Below are 26,454 nucleotides of genomic sequence, written 5' to 3'. Positions count from 1 at the left end.
TTGTTTTTTGTGCTTCATTCTGTATTGCTGGGGATTTTGCAAAGGCCTTCTGATGAATCGAACTCAATCCCTAAGAAAATGGTTAGTGGATGGTTTGGTTGTTTTTTCTGTGGCCAGGAGAATGCCCCAATGTGTGGCCATATTTTCTAGCTCGGCGAGAGCCCTGTAGCATTCTCTCGATGCTGCTGGCCCTATTACTAGGAAGTCGTCCCAGGTAGTGTACCACCTTGACCCCAGGGTGTTGTCTTTTGAACGCCCATTGAAAAAATGAGCTGAACTCTTCGAATAGTGCGCACGAGACTGCGCATCCCATCAGGAGGCATCTATTCACATAAAATTTGTTTTCAAAAGTAAATCTCAACCATTTCTGTGATTCTGGGTGCACCGGTAGGAGTCTGAAAGCAGAATTAATGTCTAGTTTTGCATCAGAGCATTCCTGACGCATTCATGTACAAGCCTTACTGCCTCTTGGAAATGTGTGTAAGAGACAGCTGATTCTTTGTGCGAAATGCCGTCATTGAGTGAGAGGCCTTTTGGGTAGGAAAGATGATGGATTAACCTAATTTTTCCTGGTTCCTTTTTCGGAACCAAGTCTAGCGGTGATACTATGTATTCTGTAAATGGCATGGAATTCCATCGCCCTGCTATCCTGCCCAACGTTAGCTCTTTCTCTATTTTGTTTTTTAACACTTCTGGGTTGTCTCTAGCCGATTTCAGGTTTTTGGGACCCAGTTCTTTGAAGGGAATGGTGAAACCTGAAGTGAAACCTTGCCGGATTGCTTCGCTGATTGCACCATCTGGGTAGTTCTGAAGGGCCTCGCTGAAATTGTTAGGGTTGATGGGAGTTCTCCCTGGTTTCAAAACCGGGATCGAGCTGTTGTTGGTCAGTTGTGGTTCTGTTATTTGTTGGTTCAGATTGGCGCTACTCTTTCGTATTTTTGACTGGTAGCCTGGTGCAATTGCTCGCTGAGTTGTCGCCATTGCAGTCTGTACAGTTGTTTGTACCAGCACTGTTTGCCCCAGTTGCAAAGGTTTTTAACCAACATTCCTGCATGGAATGTTGGCCTTGGATGCGTGCAGATTTTTGTTCTGTCCATGGGCATTTGACTTAGGTCGCCCAGGGCTGTTTTTTTACGAAAGGGCTGATCCACTTTCTTGTTATTCTCATTGTCAGGGACCTTGGGTATTTTTGTTGGGTTTGTTCGTTAAGGTAACTTCTTCCTCAGCTGGGAGCTCCGCGTTTAATATGTAGAGATCATTCTGTACCTCATCCCATTCTATAGCTTGCCTCTCTGACATGCTTCGTCTGAATCTGATATCATATGCTAACCAGATTCGGCCTTTCTGAGCGGTTTTGACTTCTCTGACTTTGTCTACGTAGGCTAAAAGTTTGGCGCCATCCCCAGGAACTTTTTCTAAATATATAGTTGCTAGAATGGCGAATGATTTCAGCCAGTTGTCGCAGTTTTGCTCCACCTGAGCATTCCTGGCTATTGCTTTCTCTTCTATTTTCTTGGGATCCCTAAAAGCATCTCTCCCTTTCCGTTGTGCTTCTATCAGCGAAAATATTTCAATTAATTCTTTCGCCCATATCGCTTCTTTGATTGTAGTATCCATGTTCCATGCTAAACATCTTTTGTATCTATTTAGGATTTCTGTGTGAAACGATTTTAATTTTTGGTCCATTTGAGCGCGGCTCATCATTACCATTTCTGAACCACTGTTTTTGTCTCCGTCTGACCAGATACACTAGTGTTTGGAGTCACCCATGCTTTTTCAGTGCACCATCTGGGTTTGACGTTGCGTTTGCAATTGTGGGCCCGATTGGGTTTGTGATTGCTGGTATTGCGGTAGGAATGGTTGAGAGGGACGCTGCTGCTGGTGTTGCAAGGATTTCTGCCGTATGTGTTGCTATGGGCACAGTTGGATTAATGTTAATTATGTGATCGATTGGGGTGCTGTGATTTGCTGGGCTGTTTATTACTGCTGGAAGTTGTTGTTCCCTTTTTTTTTCTAGTATCATTTGTTGCAACCCCCTCATGTTTTCATTTAGTTTTGACAAAATGTCGTTTTTGTTACCTTTGCCTGTTCCCTCTGCTAACCTCCTCTTATTTGCGGGGGAAGGGGTGTCTGCTAGCCCCGCTGGCATCGATGCACCTTCTTTTGGTAGTCCATATAGGTTTTCCCTTATCCAGGGCCAACCATAGTGCTCCGCTGCCTTAATTGCTGCGAGTAGGTGAGGAGATTTGGGATTCGGTGTCGTTTTTGTAGGTTCGAGCGTTTTTCATTTTGGAGCCATCAGTTCGGAAAGCTGGGGCTGTGGACGCCGACTGTGCTGGTTGCCCGTTTCGGATTCCCTCGTCTGTTTGTTTTCGGACATCACTCGCTCGGTTTGGCGCGTGCCTCTGCTTCCTACGGGGAACCCGTGTATTCTTTTATGTTTTTTTTCAAGCAGGACAATGCTCGGGAAATTTGAAAAACAAAGACACCGCAGCTGCAACAAACTCTGTAGGGATAGTAGTTAGATAAAGTGAAGATGCCTAGCAAAAAAAAAGCAAACTTCAAAGATGAAAGAGGTGGAAGACACTGCGTGAACAGTGAACTTCCAGGCTGTTTGGGTCCCGGTTCAGGGTCGACAGACAACTTGTATTTTGTGAGAGCTCTGTTGCTCTTTTTATAAGACCCAGGAGTAGCCCTGGGTCTTTGAAGTGTGTTGGTGGGGGCTGAAGTCCAACCCCCGGCCGGCCGCAGCCGACTGAATGTCCGCCCCTCCCCTGCGGGTAGGAGCAGTGCTTTCTGTTTCCCCTACTTGGTGTTGTCGTTTCCTCTGGGTGCTTATCACCTCGTTGCCTTGTAGGAGGGGGGTGATGCTCGCACTTCACCCTTCCTTTCCTTTGTGAGGGCCGAGACTGCTTGTCTCCGTTTGTGATGAGGAGAGGGCCAGGCTGGGGGAAGGAGCCGCCCCTCTCCCAGGCCTGCCGGATGGTACCAACAGTTACCCTTCCTCGCTTTGGGAGGCCCTGCATCATTGCCCAGGAGCATGAAATCTGGGGTTATTCCATTTTGAAACAAAACTCCTTACTTAGTGCTGTGATGTCTTTAAAGAGCTCACTGAAAGAATGTGTGCTGTTATCGAACCTTAGCACATGCGCACACCCCATCGTGGGAAGACCTCATGGACACGAAATGTAGCTGCACATTTGTCATCCAGGTGTGCACAAGGTCCTGCCTCAACCCACCGTTAAAAAGGGCAGACCACAACAATAAAATGCCGTGACCGATTGCATCTCTCCCCCATGTCCGCGTAATCCATGTGTAGCTCGCGGAACGGCCCAATAGGGCGGGGCAGACTGCCCCATAAAGTTCGGAGCGTCGTGCCTGTGCTGAAACTTTGACAAGTGGTGCAGTGTATGATCATGTTAATGAGGTGCTCCTGAATATTGAGCATGAACCAATCTTCTTTCACGTCAGCTGCAATATATTGCTTTGAGCTGTGGGAGGGGTAGTGGAGTTGGCTGAAAGCTATTGTTAACAGTTCCTGAGGCATAACTGCTTTACCAGTGCACTCCTGTCTCCATAACAAATCAGTTGGGGATTTATTTTTTGCACCCTCTTTTCATCCATAGTTATATGATATAATATATGGCATTTATATCGCGTCTACACACACAAGTATTTCAAGGCGCGACGAGGCAAGGGAGGGGAACAGATGGAAGACAGACAACAATCTTACTAGGCCAGGTGACATTGAGATTGCAAGTGCAGGGGACGGGGGAAGGGGAAAAGTGCAGGAGGAAATGGGGAGGGGCAGTGCAGTACATAGGCTAACAGTAAAATAATAAAGACAACAATCCGGTGTCAAGTGCTGGTAGGGGGCTGTAGGGATACAGAAACAGTCCTTGAGTGCAAGGGTTGCCAGGGGGCGGTCCAGGTGTGCAACTGGCGGGGAGGGGTCCTGGGCCCGAGATCAGAGGGTAGCCAGGTAACCAGTGCAGTTTCAGCCACGAGATCAGCAGGGGAGAGAAGTGAAAGCGTAAGCAAGGAGGAAGGTCTTGAGGTGCTTCCGGAACCAGAGATGTTCTCTTCAAGTTTCAGAGAGAGGCCCCAGCAGAAGAAGGAGATTTACCACCAACGTGTTGCTTGGAGAAGCGACTGACCCTGAGGGAGTTGGAGGCGGATGAGCGAAGAGCCAGAGAAGGAAGATATTTAGAAAGAGCGAGTTGAAGGTATTGAGGCCCCCTGCCCCATAAGGCCTTGTGGACCATGCAGAGGGTTTTGAACTTAATCCTCGCAGTCACTGGGAGCCAGTGTAGAGATTTCAGTCCTGGAGAGATACGATCGCTGGGCTTGAGGCTAAGGGCAAGTCTCGCAGTCCTGTTTTGGATGAGTTGCAGAGGGCGGAGAGTAGAGGCAGGCAGATTTATAAAGAGACTGTTGCAGTAGTCCAGCCTAGAGAGAAACAGAGCTCTGGAGACAGTGAGCTTCTGGGGGAAGGAGAGGAAAGGGGCAATACCTCTGATGAGGTGTAGAGGTGTAGCTGGTAGTGTGACTTCTTAGAGACGTCAGAGATGTGAGGAGAGAAGGAAAGTGTGGAGTTGAAGATGACCCATGAGGTTTTTAGCCTCACAGGTGGGAGCAGGAAGAGGGCCAAGAGAGGCCAGCCAGAGAGTGACAGGAAAGGAGGGTGCAGGTGTGCCGATGAGGAGAATCTCGGTCTTACTGGCAATAAGGCCGAGATTGTTGGCGTCACACCACTCCTGGATAGCAGACACAGCCAGAGATAGGAGAAGAAGAGGTGGTGGAAGGGAGCCTGAAAATGAGTTGTCATCTGCATAGCACTGAAAGTTGGGGCAGAGAGCGGCAATGCGGTGGGCAACAAGTGCCAGGTATTGGTTGAACAGCCAGGGAGAGAGGTTAGACCCCTGGGGAACACTGCAGGTAGAGACAGAGATAGTGGAGAGGAAGGACCCAAGTTGGACCTCAGAGAGTCTATCAGAGAGGAAAGAAGGGCCTGATCGGTGTTACCCAGGTTATCACAGAGACGGTTGAGCAGGATAGCATGGTTGACCGTGTCAAAGGCAGAAGAGATATCAAGTAAGAGGAGGACACAGGGGGTTTTGGAGTCAAGGTTGGAGAGCAGATCTTAGCGGATGTTAAGGGGAGCAGTTTCTGTGCTTCTGGCAGCTCTGAAGCCAGACTGATGGTCATGGAGGACAACCAACATATTCAGTGTGAAGATGGCCAGCTTTTCCAGGAGTTTGCCCAGGAAAGGAGTGATGGAGATCGGGTGATAGTTAGCCGGGCAGGAAGGGTTGGCAGCAGGTTTCTTAAGAAGAGGGTGCACAAGGGAGTGCTTCAAGTAGGAAGAGAAGACTCCAGTGGCAAAGGAGTGGTTGCAGAAGACAACCAGAGCAGCAGCCAGGGTGTCAATGTGGTCCTTGAGGGTTTTCGAGGAACAGGGGTGAACCTGTTTTGACAAGATTTTCATAAATTGGACTTGTCTAGAAACCTCGTCTGGGGAGAACAAGTTGAAAGGTGGAGAAGGAGGGAGGAGAGGTGGCGGAAGAAGGGCCAAAGCAAGAGCAGGGAGTAGAGGGAGGAGGAGTGAGAGGACAGGATGTCCTTAGGTTTTAGAGATTAAATGAGAAGCCAGGGCCGTGCAGAGTGCCTGGGAAGGAACCGGGGATGTAGACTGCAGCAAGATTGGCCAGCTCCTTGCGTATTTTAAAGAGTTTGGCCAAGTAGTTGGATGTCGCAGAGACGCAGGCTTGAATGAGGGCTCACTTATTGGTGCGGACAGAGAACCGGTATTGCCTTTGGAGCAGGCGGCAGGCCAGTTTGTCAGAGGATGTACAAGTGCACGCCATTTCCTCTCAGCCACCCTGCACTCGTGTTTAAGGGTGACGAGGTCTGAGTCGTACCAGGAATCGCACTTGGCTTTGGGCTTCAAGCAAGCGGATCCTCATGACCGGAGCAATAGCATTAAGAGTATCAGATATAGTAGAGTGGAGAATAGAAAGGGCTGTGGCAGGGTATGAGTCAGCTGAAGAGAGGGGGGGGGGAAGTTGCAGCGAAAGCCTCAACTGACACACGCTTCATGGGTCAGATAACTGAGAAGGTAGGTGCAAGTGCTGTAGTTGGCTTAGCCTGAGCGGTGGAGAGAGTGGGCTGGGAGGAAAGAAGAAAGTGATCACTCCAGGAGAGAGGAGTGGTGAGAGGGATAGAAAGGGGAAGGTCTGTAGAAATCAGAACATCCAGTGTGTGCCCTGCATAGTGAGTCCAGGGGGGAGGATAGAGAGTGAGTGAGAGAGTGTTGCAGAGGTTGCGAAAGAGTCCAGAGGAAGGACAGGAAGCATCCAGGTGAATGTTAAGTCTCCAAGAAGGAGTTGAGTGGTTGAGACCAGGAGGGAAGAGGCGAGGTCCGCCCACTCGGAGAGGAAGGAGGAAATCTGACCAGGTGGCCGATAGATGGTAGCCACAGTAAGGGAATGTATAGGGGAGAGATAGAGAGAGAGAGTGAAAGAGAGACTGCAGACGAAGCATTTGAAAGAGGAGTAGGCCTGCGACAGAGGCAGGAATCCACTTGGGAAAGATCAGGGCAACACCCCCTCCAGAGCGATTGGACCTGGGCGCAGAGATGATCCTGTAGCCGTCGGGGAGGAGAGTGTCAAAGCTGATGACAGCGCTGGCCTTGAACCATGTCTCAGTGAGACCGAGGACATCGAGGTCAAGTTCTTCGAGAAGGCAGCAGATGTCAGAGGAGTGTTTGACAGCTGAGCGAGAGTTTTAGAGTGGCAATGTGGAGAAGGTTGCCGTCCTTGAAAGACTTCACGGGAGGGGTTCAAATCAGAGGTACGCCCTGCGGGGGTGTAGATGAAGCCAGAGGGGGGCAGAATAGGAAGGAGGAGAGGGCAATGTAGCCACGGAGGAGACCGCAGGGGGAGGCAAGGAAGCCGTGGAGGAAAGAGAGGGGACAGCAGGCGAAGAAAGGAAATTGATGAGGCGCGCGAAACGTCTTTCAAAGAGAAGAAGGTTGGCCTGAGGGCCTTGGACCAAAACGCTACCATTCAGGTACACATTAATGATGACCTTAGAGGAGTGGAAGGAGTGGAAGGAGGCCAGGAGGGCCTCTCACCAGGTGCCACCATTAATGGGAGAAGAAGAGAAAGGAGAAAGCTCAGAGACCATATGCAGAATCCATAGGTCTGGCGAGGGAACGACAGAGGATGTTGGTGAGGGTTTGGCTGGAGGAAGCACTAGTATAGGTGTCAGCGATGGGGAGGCCTGGGTTGGAGACCAGGATGTCCTTTTTAAGCTTCTTCCTAGCAGATTTAGTGAGGAGAGCAGGATAGTCAATAGAGTAGCAGTTAGAAAAGATAGGAGAGACAGAGAGCACCTGGTAGGTAGGGAGAGGAGAGAAGAGGAAAGGGGGGTCAGAGGGGACGGGGGGAATACTAGGGAAGGACACAGGGAGGGGCGCAAGCAGATGAGACAAAGAGAGACGAGACAATAGTAGACAATTGAGCAAGGCGACAGGAGCTCAGACCATGGTAGAAAGTTTGCTAGTTGAATGCTTTGCTAAGAAAGCACTACTTTTACAATGCAATTTAAAAACCAGATAAAAACACACCTTCATCTGAGAGTCCTGTATAGTGGGAAAAAGGCCTAGGTTTCACAATGCAATTAAAAATTCTCTGCATTTGGTGCTTCGTCTTGCAGTTTAATAAGCTGCTCAATAGGCACTGCTGTATATGGGGTGTTCTGCTGATTATTTGAAGGCGTGGTCACAACGTACTCGGTGGGTGTGTGCTCTGGGAGATAGGCTGCCAGGTTGACAGGAGAACTTTCAAAATACAGTAAGGGAGCACGCACCACCTTTCCGTCCAGATCTTTAGTGTGCGGAACCGTAGCAATAGCCTCAGAGAAGCCCTGCGTGAGTTTTCGCCGATGCATGATTTCACCCCCACAAAGGGGTCCTCTTCAGGGTAGGTCATTGACGGGACAGGACCGGACATGCAAGATTTCTCTCTGGGCTGTCCTAGTCAGGGTATGCGTTTGTCCCGGGAAACGAGAAGGGGTTCTGCCCCCACTACGGCTGCACCTCGAAAGGGGGCGACCATACCTTTTGGTGCTCTGTTGAATGGGGTTGTGGCACTTCGCTGCTGAGAGGTGTGCTGGGGTGTGTACTGCTGTACTGTCTGATGCTGTTGTGCAGGTCGGCCAGGTATCTGCAGGGGTAACTGGGTGTAGGCCTTTTATATTTTGTAGGGTATAGAAGTCATTCTGGGCGTCGTGCCTTGCGGGGGCCCTTGGGGTGGTGGGCCATAATTCTACCCCATCCCTTGTCTGCTCCTATATTCTCTTGAAAAATGTCCCCGTTTCCCACAGTTCCAACATTGTGAAGGCCCCATTCCTCCCCCTATGGGCTCCATTCCTCCAAAACCCCCTGCCCTTGCTCATCGTAACCCACCTCTTCCTCGCTGCTGTCTTCCTTGTTGCCACTTTGGGCCGGGGTACTGTGGACCCTCGCCCCACTGTCCTTGCCCTCCTTCCGACCACACAGCAGCTATTCTAGCATTTGCAAACCTTTGAGCGTTTCCTGCCACCTAAGTCTGCACTGGCGTGGACACAGACACCTCCACAGCAATTTGTTTGTACTAGTTTCGCTTTCTCTGCTTGCCACCTCTGGGCCGTTTCCTTATTGCACTGTTTTATCCTCTTACAATGGTGTATTATTATGCTCTGTATTTCGGTCCACCCCTTCACCTCAATGCCCACGATCTTGTCTAGTGCCTTTTGCACCTCTTTGGGCAGGCCCTTTTTAATAATAAAGTAGAAAAAGGGTATTGTTCGATCCCACGAGTCACCAGTCTCTGCTCTCCACATCTCCTGAACCTTAATAATAAACTGAGAGGGGGCTTTGTCGTCACCCATAGTACATTGCATTATCGATTGTAGGTCGGGTGTGTCAGAGAACACCCGCTGCAGCACATTCCATATCTGTGCCCGAATCTTGTTAAACAATGGGCCTCATTACGAGTTTGGAGGTAGCCCTGCCCTTGATAAGGGCAGGGCTGCCTCCAAATTCGGGTCCAGGTTCCTTGAATGAGGAATTACCGGGCCATTCCAACCTTGGATGACCCGGTAATTCCTCATTCAAAAAACCCATCCCCATTCTCATATGAACCCCCATAGGGCTCAAGGGGGAGGGAGCTAATAACGGGCCCGTTAAAAACGGGCCCGTTATTAGCGCCCTGGTCCCTTTGCGGGACCCACAAAGGAAGTCTGGTCTGACCAGACGTTCAGAACGGGTCCCGCAAGGGAACCTCGTAATAGGGCCGAATGGGTTTACCAGCACCGTTAAACCCATTCCGCCCACCTCGTAATGAGGCCCATGTTCCATTGTGTGCTTTGTTCCCCACATTCACTCCCGGGTACCCTGCCTTTACCCACACATCTCCAGTCTGGTCTCCAATAGCCACTACCAATAAGCTTTGTCGGGTGTCTGTTTCTTGAATGCAATAATCCACTTGCCCACATCCACAGTAAGGGGTTAAAACGCTTTAATCAAATTATTTGTATCCATCTGTGCCCATGGCACACACTGCAGCCAGCCGGTTCACTTATGTACAAGGGGCATCTGCATGTTTGCCCTACCCAGTCAACCCTTGTTCCATTTCCTTTTTTCCTTGCTATTGCCATCCGACCAAACCTTCCCCTTACTCTACCGTTCTGCAAACTCTCCACCTGGGGAGTTTGTTCAGGCGCTTGCTCTGCCTTCTCGTCCTCATCATCCTCTAACTCATCAATTGTACTTCACCCGTCTTCTCTCCTCTGTGAGATCCTAAATTCTCGTAGTCTAAGCTGTCCGCCCGCTCGCCCCCTTCATCTTCCTTCTCTAAATACACCTTCTTTATGGCTGTGCTATCTATTCTGAACAAAAAGTCTCCAGTCTTCCACCCATCTAATCCTTGCTCTGCCCGTTTGTCGGGATTCACTTCACTCTGTCCTGCCCGCAATCTGGTCACTTCTGTTTGTGCAGATGCAAATGCTAATTCTAGCTCTCTTTTATTGATATCAACATGTGCAAGAACATCCGGACCGGATGCATATGGGTTGGTGTGGCTGTCAGGTTGGTATAACCTACTGCGTGGCGTGCTGTCAATGGGTATATTTCCCCCGCCTTCCGCTAGTTCCTTGCTCTCCTTTCTAGGACAGTCACCCCTGCTATCATTTTGCGTTCCTCCTCCCTCAATCGTCTGTATCTTCAAACATTTTCCAAAGATCTAATATTTCTCTCCTCTTTTGCAACTGTTTCCCCTTAAATTTGGACATGTGTTCCAGAATACCCTTACTATGGGAGCCCTGCTCTGACCATGAGCGGAGCATCCCACCCTCCTCTTGTTTCTACCACCCATTGCTTCTGATACTTCTCGATTCTGTCATGATATAGTGGCAGGGCCTGATACATATACTCTGTGGGTGTTTCTCCTCCCATTATACTGGTCCTAATGCCTCACTGCCTTTACGCCTTTGCTAGCGCACCACGCACGCTGCCCGTCAAAGTCAGTCCTTCATCCCCTCCCTCTCGTCAAAAACACCTTTCCCCAGCCCCTCCTTCTCCTCACACCCCCACTCTCACACTCCACACACTACTTACACAACGTCCCTCCTCGTGCCTACACCCTACACATTAAAAACACAAACAAAACAATCTAAAATAACTATTACTATTTCCGAGCTCACTAATTATGCTGGGCTCCTACTTGTTCCCTTTTTCCTCCGTTACACAATATACATGGTACCATCTTCTCACCTCACTCGGGAAAGCTCACTACCATTCAGTTTTCCTTTCCTTAAATGTCTCCTTAAAAAATGTATAATGCTAAAAAATAAAACAAACCACATCCATATCACACCAACAATCTCACTCTCCACATGCTCCCACCCTTCACGCTTTCCCATATACCCGCCTCCTACTTGTTATGACTTGCAAGGATATACTCACATGCGCGTGTTCCCCTGAACTCCCCTGTCACGGGGTACCCAATAACACCAGCCTGCACTCTCCTCATAGCCATGCCCCCCTCCAAAGAGCAGACAGGAATTCTGCAAAGAGGGCTCTTGTAAAACCACTTGGGGGAATACACGTTTTTTGGGGACTGGTCGCTGTAAGTGGGCAAGGCCCCTCCGGGGAGGCGGCCTGGAGGTTCCGCAGAAACGGGGGTGGGGGCGCTGGAATCACGTCAGGGTCACCAATTGAAGGCACGCCCCTAAAAGCTCACACCACAAAAAATACAACCTGTTGCAAGGAAAACAACTGTTTATTTCTCCAAATATGGGGGCATCAGCAAAGAGCTCTGCTGCAAAGGAACGTTCTGCCAAAAAGTGTACAAGCAGAAGCTTAAAAGGAGACTGTGTCATAGGTCATGCCGTTGTATACAGTGGTAACGTGCGTGGCTGGTTGGTGCAACCCTATACATTATCAGCCTGCTCCATAGGGGATGCCATGTCATTGGTCCCAGCCCGTCTTGTCTTCCATCACATGGGGTCTGCTGGGCTCACCGTCTCCAGGGAACCAAGGCCAAAGAAGCAATTAGGTATATTTGTGAACAGTGCTACTCTATCATTATACAGTGCAGATGGCATGCTCAAAGACTGGCACAGGGGGAGCCTCGAGGTCACACTAACAAACACATACTTCACTCATCCCGATCGTGTGTCTCGGCTTCCAAGGCTTCCAACCTTGCTTTGAACTATAACTTATCCCTCCCTGTACCCTGCATTACAAATCATGTCATTATGAAATAAAGGTGGGACCACCATGCTCTTGGCTCTTTTATGGTGTATTGGTTTATGGTCAGTGGTCTGGGGTCAACTAGTATTTTGGAATTATGGGGTCTCGGGACTAGGGCAGTTGTAGGGGCTATAACTCGTAGTTGGCTGGGTGGGGGTCGGCGGCCTGCTCTTGCCTGTTTGTGATAACACGTACACCAAGGCACTCAGTACTGTCTCATGGGCTTGCAGGGCACATTCTTCCTAGAACAAACAGATTGTCAAACAACTTTAGAACAAATCAGGGTTTTGGTGGAAGTTGGCAGCGTGGGCCTTTCTCATCAGCGCTTGGGCCTATTCAGATTTCCTCTTCAAGCTCTCGGCCTGTGTTAAACACACTAAATACTGTATGGCCTTTCAGGCCCTATGCTTCGACTATAGCTACTTAATATCTGCGAAAATGGCATCTGCTTATATGCGCGCACTATGCCTAAACGTCTAAATTGCGTGCAATATTATGATTGTGTGGGGGCCTCTACAGCACTCCTCCTTGTTCCTAGTTCTTTCAATGGGGGTCGTTTCACCTTAAAGTGCCTGGGGGGGGTGCGATGGACTCGCTCCCTTCACAACATTAGTGCAGCCAGGCTGTTGGAAGTGCAAGGAGGCAGGGGACTGTAGAGGTTACAGTTACAGCCCCAAAGTGCGCGGTAGGTCTGAAGGCAGTGGAGCCTGGTACTCAGCGAGACTCTGAGGGTAGCCAAGCAACCAGTCGACGCAGCAGATAGGTTGGTCGGCAGGGGAGGGAGACAGAGAAAGCAGAGGAGAAAGGGAACGTCTTGAGCTGCTTCTGGAACTTCAGGTGGCCCGGCTCAATTTTGAGGGTGGGCAGAGAGGCCATTCCAGAGGGAGGCACCTGCAGAGGAGAGTAGCTGAGCGAAGGGTGACTGTCCTGCACGTGACTCTGTCCCAACAACCTAAGACAGTAGATTATCAAGATCTACACATCATGTGCGAGAACAAGTGGGACGCTGTCCAATAGGAAATATTTGACCCCAACTTTAAACATACAACGGGATATTAAAGTGTATTCTAGCACTCCGGGAGTCCCAATACCCCCAGTTCTTGGAATGCAGGGACAGAAAGAGGCCTTGCTTTAAGATTCCTGCAACGTTCCGAGCAGGACCATGATCGAGAATCATGGCATTCTGGAAAAGGCTGATGTCAGCGAGTGCCAGTAAAGTGTAAGTAGTGCACTGCATGGATGTCTGAAACTGGGAGTCGTGCTTTGACTGAGCGGCACTGGAAGGCAGAAAATCAAGAACATAGCAGCATAAGGATTTCTTTCTGCTCTAAAAAGCTGAAGTGTACTAAAATGTGTGCTTTAAAGAGATGGCCCTTTAGTGAGAACTCATTGACTCCAGGTTGGAACACAAAAGGCCTTATTTTCCTGTACCAGCGGCTCCTGAGCAAATGAAACTGTTGGTACCCTAGCGGAAGGTTTTGATGCACATTGTAAAGTCAGAAAACTGAAAGCTTCTTCCTTTTCCTGTTCCCGACAACAGACAAGCTGATTGTAAGGCTCAACTCACAATGTGGAAGGAGGGTGGAGAGTATGAAATCAAAATAAAGTTTTTTTCAAAGAACTTCACATTTTTAAGTGCTTTTCAAAGCAATTCAGGGTTTCATCAGGTAACTGGTTTAACATCTAACATCTAAAACGTAAGCACCAAGTAACAACATTGACATTTACCTGTCAACATTGTGCAAGTGTGGTCCCAAATTCATGTTAATGAAAGTACAGCCTTTAATAACCATTTTTCATACCATCCAAACAAATAGCGATAGTTTGTCTCACAGCTACATTACTTTACCCCTATTCATTCTACACATGCTTATTTCTTTTTCCGTAGGGCTGGCCTTCTCTTATTTTGCACACTATCAGAAGCCTGCTTTGCATTTATTTGTTGTTGAGTTATGATGCGCCAGCTGCAATTCTCAAATTACTTTCTGGTGCCACCAGTGGTTTGGGGGAGGGGTGGGATAGGTAACTAAGACACCTGAGTAGAGGAATACGAGATAATGCTGAGTGTTTCTGGCCTTCAGGGCAGATTCACTGCAAAAGGTATCAGATAAGTGCTGAATGGTCAGAAGGCTGTCTTAGTAGTAGTGTACCACAGTGGTGCAAGCAAGATAGAAATCAGAGTGAGAGTGCTAGAAAACAAACCGATGGTAAAAGAAGAAATCTCCAATAAATGGAGGAGAAGTTAGCTAAGCGATAAGTGCCACCAGCTAGAGACCAAAGGTCTAGGGAGTTGAAGCTGAAAAAGAACCATTCGGACACATTACAGTTAGTGGTCTGAGAAATTGCTCAAAGGTGTGGGGCTTTAAAGAGGGCCCACCACTAAAAATAAGGTAGAACTACCTAACTGGCAACATAGGGCAATGATACGTTGTAAGGGTAGAATGAGGCAGGCAGGCCAGTGTGGGCTACCAAGGGGAAATGACGATTTTCAGAGTTAATATTGTATTGTATTGTTTGTTTATTTATAGAGCGCACCTGGCCGTTAAGCAACTGGGCGCTTGCAGAAAATAAATCTTAGGTTACTGGTACATAAATAAGTTACATTTCTTATATTACCGGATCATATATCATGCATTTCTTATGTTACGAAGTCGGAAGACTTACAAGTGAGATATGTTACATATATCAAACATTTCTTATGTTACAATGTCGGATGATTTACATGTAGGATATGTTACAGTTACACGTAATTTACAATAAATGTACAGAGTATTAGGTGCAGTTAGGGCATTTAGCAGTCGTTGGTGTTAAGCCAGAGTTTGACGTTAGCTTTGCACATGGAAGGAAGGGGTGGCTCTGAGTGCATCTGGGATGGAGTTCCAGAGATGAGCTGCTAGAACTGGGAAGCTGGACCCACCAGTTCTTTTCAGTTTAAAGTTGGGGACTTTGATGCTGTTTGAGAGGGCCTTTCTGATGGGTCGTTCAGAAGTGTGCTTTGTGAATTTTTCTGTGAGGTATGCAGGTGCTTTGTTGTTCAGACAATTGTGTGTAATGTTCAGAGTTTTAAATTTGATACGGTCATTGATGGCCAGCCAGTTGACGGCTCGTCTAAGGACAGATATATGTTGCCCTTTGGGAATTCCTAGGGCTGTTCTAAGGGCATTGTTCTGCAGGGTTTGGAGTTTGTTGATGTTGTGTTTGCTGGTGCCTAGGTACAGTGCATTACAGTAGTCTAATTTGGAGAGGATGAGGGCTCGCGCTATGGTTATACAGCTATCTGTGGATAGGTAAGGTTTACAGGCGTGGATAAGTTTGCAGGTGTAACTGGTTGCTGAGGCTGTAGCATTTACTTGTTTGTCGAGGGTGAGAGCTGAGTCTAGGTAGAATCCTAAGGTTTTAACTTCCTTGGCTACCTTGATTTTGATGCCATCGATCATGATGGAGTTGTACAGCTGGGGTAATTTATTCAGTTTATTGGTAGACCCGATGATTAAAAGCTCAGTTTTGTCATCGTTAAGACATAGGCCATGTGTGGCCATCCAGGTTTGGATGATTTGGTAGATTTTATTTATGAGTCTGGTGTCCTTTTCATAGTCACCCTGGATTGGGATAAGAATCTGGGTATCATTGGCGTAGTTGGTATATGAGACCCCTAGTTTGTCCAATATATCAAAGAGAGGCTTTGTAAAGATATTGTACAACGTGGGGGAAACACATGACCCTTGAGGGACTCCACAGGTGATGGGGACTGGATCCGCTACTGATGAGGGTGAGAAGACTCTTATGGTTCTCTGGTCCAGGAATTAATTTATCCAAGCCGTGGCTTTTGTAGAGAAGTTGGCTGCCGATTTGAGGTGATTACAGAGTACCTTGTGATCTACCAGGTCGAAGGCAGCTGATAGGTCTAGGAGTAGGAGAATAGAGATGTCTCCTCTCTTTGCGTTCGTCTAGTTGGTTTTTAAGATCAAGGAGAGCCGTTTTGGTTCCATGTCTTGGTCTAAATCCTGATTGTCTTGTCCCTAGTAGATCGTTGATCTCCAGATATGATTGGATCTGAAGATATGCAGCTTTATCTAAGATTTTAAGGAGGAACGGGACAGTTGTTATGGGCCTATAGTGACCCTCAGACAGGCGTAGCCCCGGGAGGAACCCGGGGCCGCAAGGTGCGTTCGAAGTGTCGATGATCAATGTGTCCTGCAATTCACACTAATTCTCGCAGCTAGCTGCGTTCTTCATCGACGCGCGAGCCGAGTGATCCACCGCCAAGAGTCAATATGGGCCTATAGTTCATTGGGACATTGGGGTCCAGGTTTACTTTTTTAAGAGAGGTAATATCCAGGCATCTTTAAGGTTAGTTGGCACAGTGCATGAATTAAATGAGGAGTTAATAAATGATGTGACGAAGGGGGCTAGTTCGTGTGCAGCCTCTATGATAATTGGGGCTGGACAGGTGTCACCAAGGCATCTAGACGGTTTCAAAGACATGATGATGTTCTTAGTTTCCACAATAGAAATGGCTCTAAAGCTAAATTGGTTAGGGGGTTTAGTTTGGTTGGCGGCAAGTTCCTGGAGGATAGTTTCTTGCGTAGAGAGGGCAATGCTGTGGAGGGCAGATTTTTTGGCTAATATTTTGTCTTGTAGCATAGTGATTTTGTTGCATAGGGCTTTTTGAATGTTAGTGCACCAGGCTTTGTCTTGAGAAATCATGATTATATCTTAGATGTAGTAGCTAAAATATAATTTCTCCTTTTAATAAATGTCTTCAGGGCAGATAAGGACATCAAAGTTTAAGAGCATGTAAATTAAATCATACACTTCATCAATAGGCTCTTCTGTTGCTGTGAAAACAGGAATAACGACATCACATTGCTGCTACCAAATTCTTTTCGAATTAGGTCAGCGTCTGCTATGGACCACGACTTCACCAAGCTGAAATGGGAGATGATGGAATGAGATGGCATCATTTGTTGGTGTAGTTAACATCCTTGTTGCATAATCCCACAGGTGTGCCTCGAGGAGGGGTATGAAGTAGAAGACATCTGTATTGCTATCAATTAAAAAGGAGACCCCCATTTGCTGTGGAAAGGATGATTTATGTGGTCCAAGGATCTGAACACAAAGAGGACAAGAACACATTTTTTTTGGAGTTTCCAGAACAAAAGGTGTAGCAAAATAGCTCATTTGTAGATAACAAAATGTCCAGACGCACAGAAAGTAAAAAAGGTGAAACCACTGCCAAGTCGGAGCTAGAAAGCAGGACCATGCTATCCTAAATTAAACTATCAAGTCAAGCGGAGCTTCACATTGAAATTGAACAACCACCTGTGTAACAAAAGTAAAAGATGGAACACTCTATAAGGCCTTACCAGGTTTGTCGAAAGGCATCCATTGCCTTTTCATTTGAATCCAACCTATAGCCAAAAAAACAAGGATGTTTGTGAGAATACCAGAAGCATTGGTCCATGTGGAAGTGCCCACGACTTCATCAAAATCAGCTAAAAGCCATACACAATGAAATGTTTTCACTTTGGAATTCCAGCGTCCTGGGTACTCTTACTATACACTGCCTAACTGTAATCCCCCTACACTCCCTAATGTACTGTGCCTGAATTTTCCTGTGTACTGTGCCTCATTTTTCCTGTGGACCAGGCAAGTGTTGCAGTCCTCGGAACAACTCTGCCAAAACAAGAGAAGGCGACCCTCCTAGGCAGGTTTTAAAACGTACAGAGGAAATTGTGTCCATTCTTTGAGGTTAAGCAGCCATCTTTCCCTCTCCAGACTCCGGTAAACAACTGATTTGACAATGTTTTCCAGGCAATTTATATGCAGAGCTTCACTTGCACGGATCAAAGTCCTCTAGTTGCTCTACTAGAGACTAGTTAGTCTCCTGGGAGAACCCCTTGCAGAACAAAGCCTGGATGCGTTCCAAACGTGGTGCACTCATTTTAGCCCTTTGCATTGGCCAACCACAGTATTGACACATTTTAGATTTCTGATGTAACCTCCATATTGCTTGAACTGCTTGGTGAGTTGATAAGCCTGTAACTGCTGAAGGGATCCAATAATTAAATAGTGCTGAAACAGAGATGCTGTTGAGCAGCAGAACGATGTAGACACAACCTTTGCTACCTCTGTCACATCCTCCATTATCCTGCAGATTTTATCCTGTTTGGCCACGATATTCTTGGATCCCTTGAGCTAGCTGTACTGGGGAACAACTCCTGATTATTTCAATGCAATTCTGGTGCTGGTCGGCGCTGTTAACCCTGAGTTTGAAGAACATGGCCTGACCGTCCACGAGACAGAGCACCATCTTTGGGTGCCGCAAGTCAGCTTCACTGCCTGCGGCGAGTCAGTGGTAATAGCGTGTCAGCTTAACCCTGATCTATACACTGTCTGACCCTGGGGGGGTGACCAGAGAGCAGACTGAAGGGCCACTAAACTGCACCGGTACACTTCCAGACAATGACCCGTGCGGGAACGGCCTGCATGCACAGCAGTGGGAGCTGCAGTGGCTCCCCCGGTGCGGCCACGGATGACACCTGCTTGTTGCAGTCACTGCTTGCAAACTGCGTGGACGGACGCAGCTCTGGTGCGTATCAGAGCTAACAATGTGAATTCTGGCTACAGGGCCGGACTTTCCAGGAGACCGGGGCACCATCTTTGTGTGCCCACAGCCGCTTCGGCTACCTGCTGTCGAAGCGGTGGGCAACACTCGAATCAGCTTAGCCCTGATCTATACATAGCCCGAAACCGATGGTGACCGCACGGAAAACTAAAGACCCGCCAGTCCGACCTGCATAACCCCCAGACAGCAACCAGCCTAATCAACAGCCCCCACTCACGGCACAAAGAGCTACAGTGGAGCGACAACACTGGCTTGTTGTGGCTACTTGGGAATTGCATAGAGGGATGTCTCCACTCTTAGAACTGAGGTCCGCAACCACTACGGCGAACCATGCATGTTAGAAGGGGCTGTGGAGTGTTGAGGGGCGCTGTTGCAGACTCAAATTGTGCCATCAGACTCAAATTAATCGAAAGGTATATATAACCAAAAGCATGAAAGTTCTTTTGAAAAGATATTTTTATAGATAGATAGATAGAAAAAATGGAATTTTGTTAGAGTAATAGTTTAATCCGTTACCCTAATGTTAAATCACAGAAGGGAAAAAGAAGTCTCGAGTTAGAGATAAAAAGTTTGGTTGCCCTTAGTGTTAATCGCACAGTAAGTGAGATGAGCCTTAATGTTTATTCACAGAAGGGAAAAAGTGAGTCTCAAAGTAAAAATTAGATTTTTTTAAAAAATTTTCTGAGTTGCCCTTAGTGTTGATTGCACACTAAGGGTATTGCTTGGATCCTTTGGGTCCTTGTGGATTACTTATGATTAGTTTAGTACCACTTGGTTAGAGATATTTTCCATGATTTTCTTATCCCTTGGTGTTATTAGTACTGTAGAGGCTTTGTCGTTCTTTACAGTTCTTATGGTCCGGAATAGATTTCCGTTGTTTCCAAAGTTTGAAATGCTCGCGTATTGTATATTGTTTCAGAGTCCGTAATTTGTATTACTTGGTGAGCTATGTGGTGTACACTTATCCCTCGACACATGTTTCTCCATTATGTTAATATGGTTCCTCAGGAGGGTTGTCTGTTTGGGAGAACTATGAGCTAACATCAGGATTCATTATTAATGTATGCTCGAGTTTCTCCTTAATTTTGATCATTCTGTTATTTTCATGGAAGTAGAAAAGATGCTCTTGCTAATGCGGAGGTATACCGTGTGGCAGGCTTAGGTTGATTGCGAGTGTTTAAGAGGGTCCAAAATAGTCGCGGTGTGATAGCCGAGTATCTATTTGTGTCCGGGTTCATCATTACTGGGTTCATCCGGGGATGCTTGGAAGCCATAAAACTAATGTGAAAGATGCTAAGGTTGAGAGGGTTATATTTGCTTGGTAGGCCAGCTCCTGTGTGTGCCATCCCTCCTCACAATAACAGCAAGAAGCTGGAAATAATAATAAGACAACATTCTGCGGTCTCTGCAAGTGAGCCAGTCAGCTGACCCCATGTTAGGCAGAAACCTGTGCAGTTCCCTTAGGGACCACTGCAAAAAGTTTAAGACTACAGGTGTTGGCAGTAAACCCAATTGGTAGCAGTCTGTACCACCCAGATTTACCTGGTAGCTGTGGCTGAGCAGTCAGACTTCTCTCAAGAAGAGTTAGGCAGTATATAGAGAATACACATTAGGTACAAAAATACAGTAGCACAAGCAAACTCTGACCAGAGCTTTGGTATAAAAGTATATAATTATTTATTTAAAAACACACTTGTAAAAATACACTGGCACTAATATGTCAAGCAAGTTCAAACACAGTCACTAGAAATATATACACCTCCCTGATTAATTATTCAACAAGTCTTAGGAAAAGAACACCACTTATTATCAACACAGAGGTGAGCGCTTAACCAAGATGGCACTCCAATAATTATTTAAAAAGGGAGAGAAAAGGCAGAAATAGTAAAGCACACAATACCAACGCTTCTAACAGAACCACAGCAAGTCAAGAAAGGCAGAGTCTACCGTAGAGCAAAAAGTTCATAGGCCAGGCCCACTCTTGGAGAGAGCAAGGCGGAATGTGCCCAAAATCACACAGTTGAAGTACACTTTAAAAGTCTTTGCAGATAGTTCAAAAAGGAGTTGGATCAGTTAATAAAAGTTAGTGACCAGGTCCCAGGTCACCCCAGGATAGAGAGTCAAGGATTTACAGGACACCTTGAACAGTATGTTGCAAGGGAGACCAGGCGGGACACAGTACCTGAAATGGTGAGAAAGCTCCATCGGGGACAGTTGTTCCTGGCAGCGGGTGCAAGTTGGTGCTTCGTCCAGGGGAAGAGAAGATCTCGACGCGGAGGAAAGCTGGAGGTCGTTGCACTGCCGGGGGAGAAACCAGCCACGGAGTTTCCCGGTTAAAAGGTACTACCCTTTTATTCGCGGTAGTGGTGAAGCGTGGCTATCAGGCCGCCGGGGTGCTGGGCACGGCGATTCGACCACTAGACGATCCAGGAAGGCGAAAAGAGGGCGAACTGGTTAACCCCACCAGTTCAAAGGAAGAAGACTCTCCAGGAGGAAGATCTTCTCTGTAGTCAGGAAGTGGTGAGTCGGTTCAGCAGGGCTCCACCGGTGGTGTCGTCGTTACAGGTCGGCTCAGCTTCTCCCTCTTCGGATTCTTTAGGTCCTGTGGTGACTTCTGAAGTTCCAGTCCCCAAAGTCCTGCTTTTATGCAGAAAACCCCCATTCATCAGTCCTAGCTGTCACTCAAACATGCTAAGTGGTGAGCCGGGCGGCTCACCACTGGGCCAATCACACAAGAGTGCGACTTGAGTTGCCGAGGCAACTCAATCCAGGGTGCCTATTCCCCCCTCCCACACATCCTGTAGACCCAGACAGAGTGGCACCACTTTTGGAGGCTTCAGTGCAGATGCCCGCCAAAAGTGGAACAAAGGGCTCGACTTGGGTTGGAGTTACAGAGGCGAACACAAACGCCATTTTAAAACAGAGTCCTGGCAAAAAGACCCAACCGGGGAATAAATATTAAATAAATAACCCAGCGGTATATTTAACATTGCACCAAAAAAGTGGTGCGTTTAAAATGAATGGGAAAATCCCATAGGAAATATTCCGGTGGAATATTTCGCGTGGTAACCACTGCCACCAGCCAGAAACTCAACGAGGGGGGACTGCACAGTGCCCACTCGAAAAACAGACCCTGGGGCAATCTAATTACCCCTTCCTGTACTTCCACAATATGATGGTTTGTACTGGTTCTGTTCACAATTTAAGACTAGTAAAGTCAATGGTGACTTTACATGCCCTGGGAGACAGTAGTCAGTCCCAGGGTATGGAGTCTATGTTTGGGGGTCACTATGACACCTCTGTGTTACTGCACTGAGGGTGCTGTGTAACACACCTACCAAAAACACATGAAGCCCTATGGACTAAAAGACCACATAGCCCATAAAACACATTACAAAGTCAAAGGACATTCTCAAATCATGCCTAAGAGTGGGAGAAAAAGAGTCTCACTCTTAGCAGGAGAAAAAAATAAACCCCAAAAATCCAGTAAGCTGCTGGGGGACTCGCTAGGTTTGGGAAATTAGACTTAACAGAGAATTCTCCCTAACACCCCATGCGCGAGATTGCACCACACCACATATGACCACATATGAAGTTAAAACCACTGACTTACTGAGTTCCAGGGTAGTGTGACGAATCCTTGAATGTTGCCACTGCTCCTCGAGGCGGTCCCCATCCCACGAGACCAGGGAGGTGAGGCCGCTACAGATAGTCCACCTGGGGGTTGTACTCAGCGGGTGGATCTCATTGGCATAAGGACGACCAACCAAGGAAAACTCGGTATGCCAACCCTTCACCTCCAACCATATCCTCGTATCCCCTCACTCAACCCTCAGTAGCCCACACTTCAATTTGCTTCTGTAGCATTAATAACTCAGGATTAACTGGGACGAAGAAGAGTTTGGATGAATTTAGGGAGACATTTCTGGAAGGTACTCGGATGAGACGACCATGCAGAGCAATGAAGAGTTCTCAAGGGAACATACATTAACATACTTGTTTATTTGCTAGACTCAACATAAAAACATAGGATTTACCAAAGCATCTAGCCCTCCCTGGAGGAACTGTGAGTGTGAAGGCAGTATGGCGCAGGTAGAGGAAGCAGATCGGGATGCAGAGAAGGGAGCCGAAAGGTCCAAAGCCGGTCCAAGTAAGAGGGACAGAATGGCAAGCTGCCGGACGGAACTCCAGGTTTTCCTGAAGCCTGGGAGGTGCATAGGATAAACGCAGCACAACCGGGAAGAAGTGAAAATCTGCGGCAGAGTTGCCGCAGGACAGCATAAGTCCTCGAAAGCTACAGGAACCCCGCGGTTGTTGGCAGACACCCAGGAGAGGCCGGAACCCTCACGGACCAAGCACAAAGGTACGCTGGTTGCTAGGAAGGCGTTGGGGACCCAAGAGGGCTGTGGCAGATACAGAGGGGCCGTGGAGAGCTGCCAAACTCCTGCTGGGACTGGCGGGGAAGCCCAGGAAGCAGAGAAAGCCAGAAAGGGTCAGCTGGGAGACCCTACATGAATTTGGGGAAGCCAAGGGGAAGGGTAGAGGACATCTTCCTCGTCACAGTATTAGCAAGAAGACTGAAGAGCAAGATAAAAAGGGCAGGATCCTACTTGGCAGGTTAGTGAACCAAGTTTGTCCAAGCCAGGGGAAGAATTATTCCGTCTGGCATTGTGATCTGTCTGAGAAAGGACAGGAGCAGGGAGAAATTCCCCCAACTGTTATGAACTATAAGAAGAAGCCTAAGAAAGTCATTCCCTCTGGTGGTGTGAACCATGAAAGTAAAAGCAAAGAGTGTGAGAACAAAGCCAAGGAAGGCCAGGGGAGGGGAGTCATTCCCTGTGGCTATGTATGAAGAAGCCCCCCAGGTCAGAGAAGCAAGTCATTCTCCAGGTAATTGATTCTACATGATATCTGGAGAAGGGAGGCATTCTCCAGGAACCCGAAAGTGAAGAAGCAACTATGGGTAATAAGGAATGTTGAGGTTTGCACTGGAACTTTATCCTTTGAATTGAACTGCAAACTTTACTGCTTATTGACATTTCAACCTGGAACCTTTTGTACCTCGGAAAGGGATTGAGACCTGGGGAAGGGAGCCAATCCCTCAGGTAAAGATCCTATCTAACAACTGGAATTGTGATCCGTTATCCAGAAGAAGGGAGTCATTCTTCTCAACCAAGAAGATCCACTACTTCTTTAATGTAGCTATAAGTGTGAAGTACAGAAGCAGGGTTTTGACACATGATGGTGGACTTTTGATTTACCTGGACATCCTGACTGAATCACAATTTGTTTTAATGGAGGTAGGGAAACCCCTCTTATAGTTAGGGAGAGGTAGGTGTTCTCTTTATTTTCTGGTATAATAAAGGTTTATGCCAACAACCATTCCACCTGTGTGCCAGTCTCCTCCTTCTGCACCCTTACAATAGGAAAGGGAAGGATTGACACATTGGCCTACAGGAGAAATAAAGCTAGCTGAGTGAATTCAAGATAGTGGTTATGGCTCCTGAAAACTTGCCATCTGTATTTCAGTGCAGCTCGCCTAAGGAACTTGTAGTTAAGACTGCTGACACATTCATGCTTGTGGCATGCAAACAGTGGTACTTACCCAATCACACCTAGATATGCAGACCCATAAAGGGGGAATCGAATTGAAGGAGGGTATGGGAGTTGGGAGTCTACAAAAACCTGATGAGATCCTAGGACGTAGGTGTTTGTAGTGAGGCAGAGCGGATTCTAGAGAGGTTTGGGGATTTAAAGGAGAACCTGGGTACAGGAGATTGAAGGAAGAGAGGAGGCAGCTTGAGGTGGGTGGGAGAGAAGGGGGAGCAGGTGCTGGCAGCAGGAGAATAGCAGGTGAAAGAACACTGCCAGGGAGCTGGAGGAGAATTTAGTGATGGCAGTGGGAGAGAAGAAGGCAGATGCAGGAGAACGTCTGGTTGTAGGAGGGAGCCAGCAGAAACAAGCTGAGAAGCCTGAAGAAACATCTAGGACTGGTTGAGTCTGAATTAGAATAAACAATAGGGCATGCCACCCTCCATGTAGGGAAGACGTGGGCAAGGCGGTTCTACGTTATTTCGCCGCTGGATTTTTCATCACAGGACTTTTCATCGCCGTTTTTTTATCGAATAAAACTCGTTTATTTTTTTTATTTTTTTGGGGGGCTTACCCCCCAAACCCCGCTTTATTTTTTATTATTCCCTTACACCCATAACTATTTATTACATTTTAAAACCCCCGAAAAGAAAAAAAAAATTTTTCTCGATTAAAAAAAGGCGATGAAAAGTCCTGCGATTAAAAATGCCGCGGCAAAACAACTGTATACCGGCAAGGCATGCATTTCAAGGGGTTCAGCCTATGGTGGAAGGAGGAAAGAGTATGTGGAGTGGCATTGAGGGGGGGGAGGCAGGCTCCAAAGAATAATTGAGATGGATCTGTGTAGAGGAGAGATGAAACCTTTGGAAAGAGGAGATAAGACTCCCGGGAAGTCCTCAATGTAAACTAAATCCAGAAGGCCTGAGTGCATCTCTTTACTTCTTAAAGCAAAATTTCAACTATTATTCCAACTGTTGTCAGAGATTTCACTTAACACTTAAAGCTATTGCAAGGGGACCAGATCTGATTGCATCCTAACCACAGAGTCCTCTGCAAGGACAATACCCTTCGGACCAGCAATGGACTAACTGAGAGTACAAGGAACATTACCTCAAAAATACCTTTGAACCTTGTGAAGAAGACCTTTGGAACTGATACCATTGAGGGGAGACTGCAGGTTGTATGTTTGTTAATGAGGAGAGATACATTTGTGTTAATGTCCTGTCTTTGGCACCAGCATGTTATTGGTTACCCTCCTGTTCTTATGGTCCAGTTGATATGTTTTCCGTCTCCCACTTACGATTAGCAGTTGTGATTGGTCGTTCTGTCCTTATTGCTAATTGAACTGAATTGGGGTGTGTGCATGGTGGCAGCCGAAAGCTTAAAAGGATATCTGTCAATTTGAAGGCCGGCTGAAATGCAATAGTAGCCTTCTTTCGAGTGGATTGTGTCCTCCAACGTATTCCTCATCTTAGATGTATTCCATCCAGCTTTGCTGCTCTTCGGAAATTTTTTCGGCAGAGGGTGCCGTGTGTCGATGTCGTCGAGTTGATGGTCCTTCGAAGGCCTCCGTCGAGGGTTACGTCATCGGGTATATAAGTAGCACGCGCGGCGCCCGTTGGCCTCAGTTCCGTTTTTTTCCGCAGTATACGTTGCTTCAGAGATTCAGCGCGCCTCGAGTTCTGTGAAGAATAATAAATATAACGAAAAATATGTCCGTCATCGACGCCTACCACAACCCCGAAAACGGGTTTCAAGAAGTGCAAGTCGTGCGGTTCAAAAATGTCGATCACAGACCCGCACCGAGAATGTTTGTGGTGCCTCGGAGAAGGCCACGACATGGAGGCCTGTACGAAGTGTCAGGCGATGACGGGGAAGGCCTTGTGTGAAAGGAGAGGAAGACTACAGGTAGGTCGCAAACCCAATCGTAAAGCCTCTAGCGTCAAGTCGAGGTCCCGTGAGGAGAAATCTCCTCGATGCGAAAGGCATCGATCCAGGTCCCGAAGCGATACCCATCGCTCGTCGCCTTCGACAAAAATATCGAAGAAACAACACCACAGGTTTCCCTCCACCTCGTCGTCAGACGAGTCTCTGAAAAGGATGAAAATGCCCCACAAAACATTTGTTTCCCGAAGAGTGGGAAGCATTCGGGGTCAAAATGATGGAGGTGTTAGAGAAAGCAAAGCCTCGGTCCGCACCTTCTTCGGAAGCCGGCCGGGATCGTCATCGCTCCGACACTCGCGCGCCCTCGAGCCCGGGTGATCAAAAAAGAAAGGATAGGGAACCTTCCAGGACACAGAGCGAAAAACGCTTGAGTCGAGTCGACCGTTCGAGGTCACCGATGCCGTCTGAGATCCTTCACACCTCAAAGGGAAAATCTTCGAAGAGCGCCTCGATGCCCTCGAAGCAAACCCCGTCGACGACCACTGTTGTAAGG

The 26,454-nt window shown here is 47.6% G+C and overlaps 1 protein-coding gene and 1 non-coding gene across 3 annotated transcripts in view; one reads left to right on the top strand and one right to left on the bottom strand.

Moving 5' to 3' along the window:
• Window positions 1-26,454, top strand: part of TBC1D2B (TBC1 domain family member 2B) — an 832,871-nt gene that overhangs the window by 545,032 nt on the left and 261,385 nt on the right. The gene's annotated exons all lie outside the window — the stretch shown is intronic.
• On the bottom strand, window positions 15,915-16,068 carry LOC138505256 (5.8S ribosomal RNA). Its single transcript, XR_011280083.1, has one exon. It is a non-coding gene; the product is annotated as a 5.8S ribosomal RNA (ribosomal RNA).

This window comes from Ambystoma mexicanum, chromosome 11, assembly GCF_040938575.1.
Source record: "Ambystoma mexicanum isolate Mex_15411 chromosome 11, UKY_AmexF1_1, whole genome shotgun sequence".
In the NCBI taxonomy this organism is placed as follows: domain Eukaryota; kingdom Metazoa; phylum Chordata; class Amphibia; order Caudata; family Ambystomatidae; genus Ambystoma; species Ambystoma mexicanum.
This window is presented reverse-complemented; position numbering and strand designations above follow the sequence as displayed.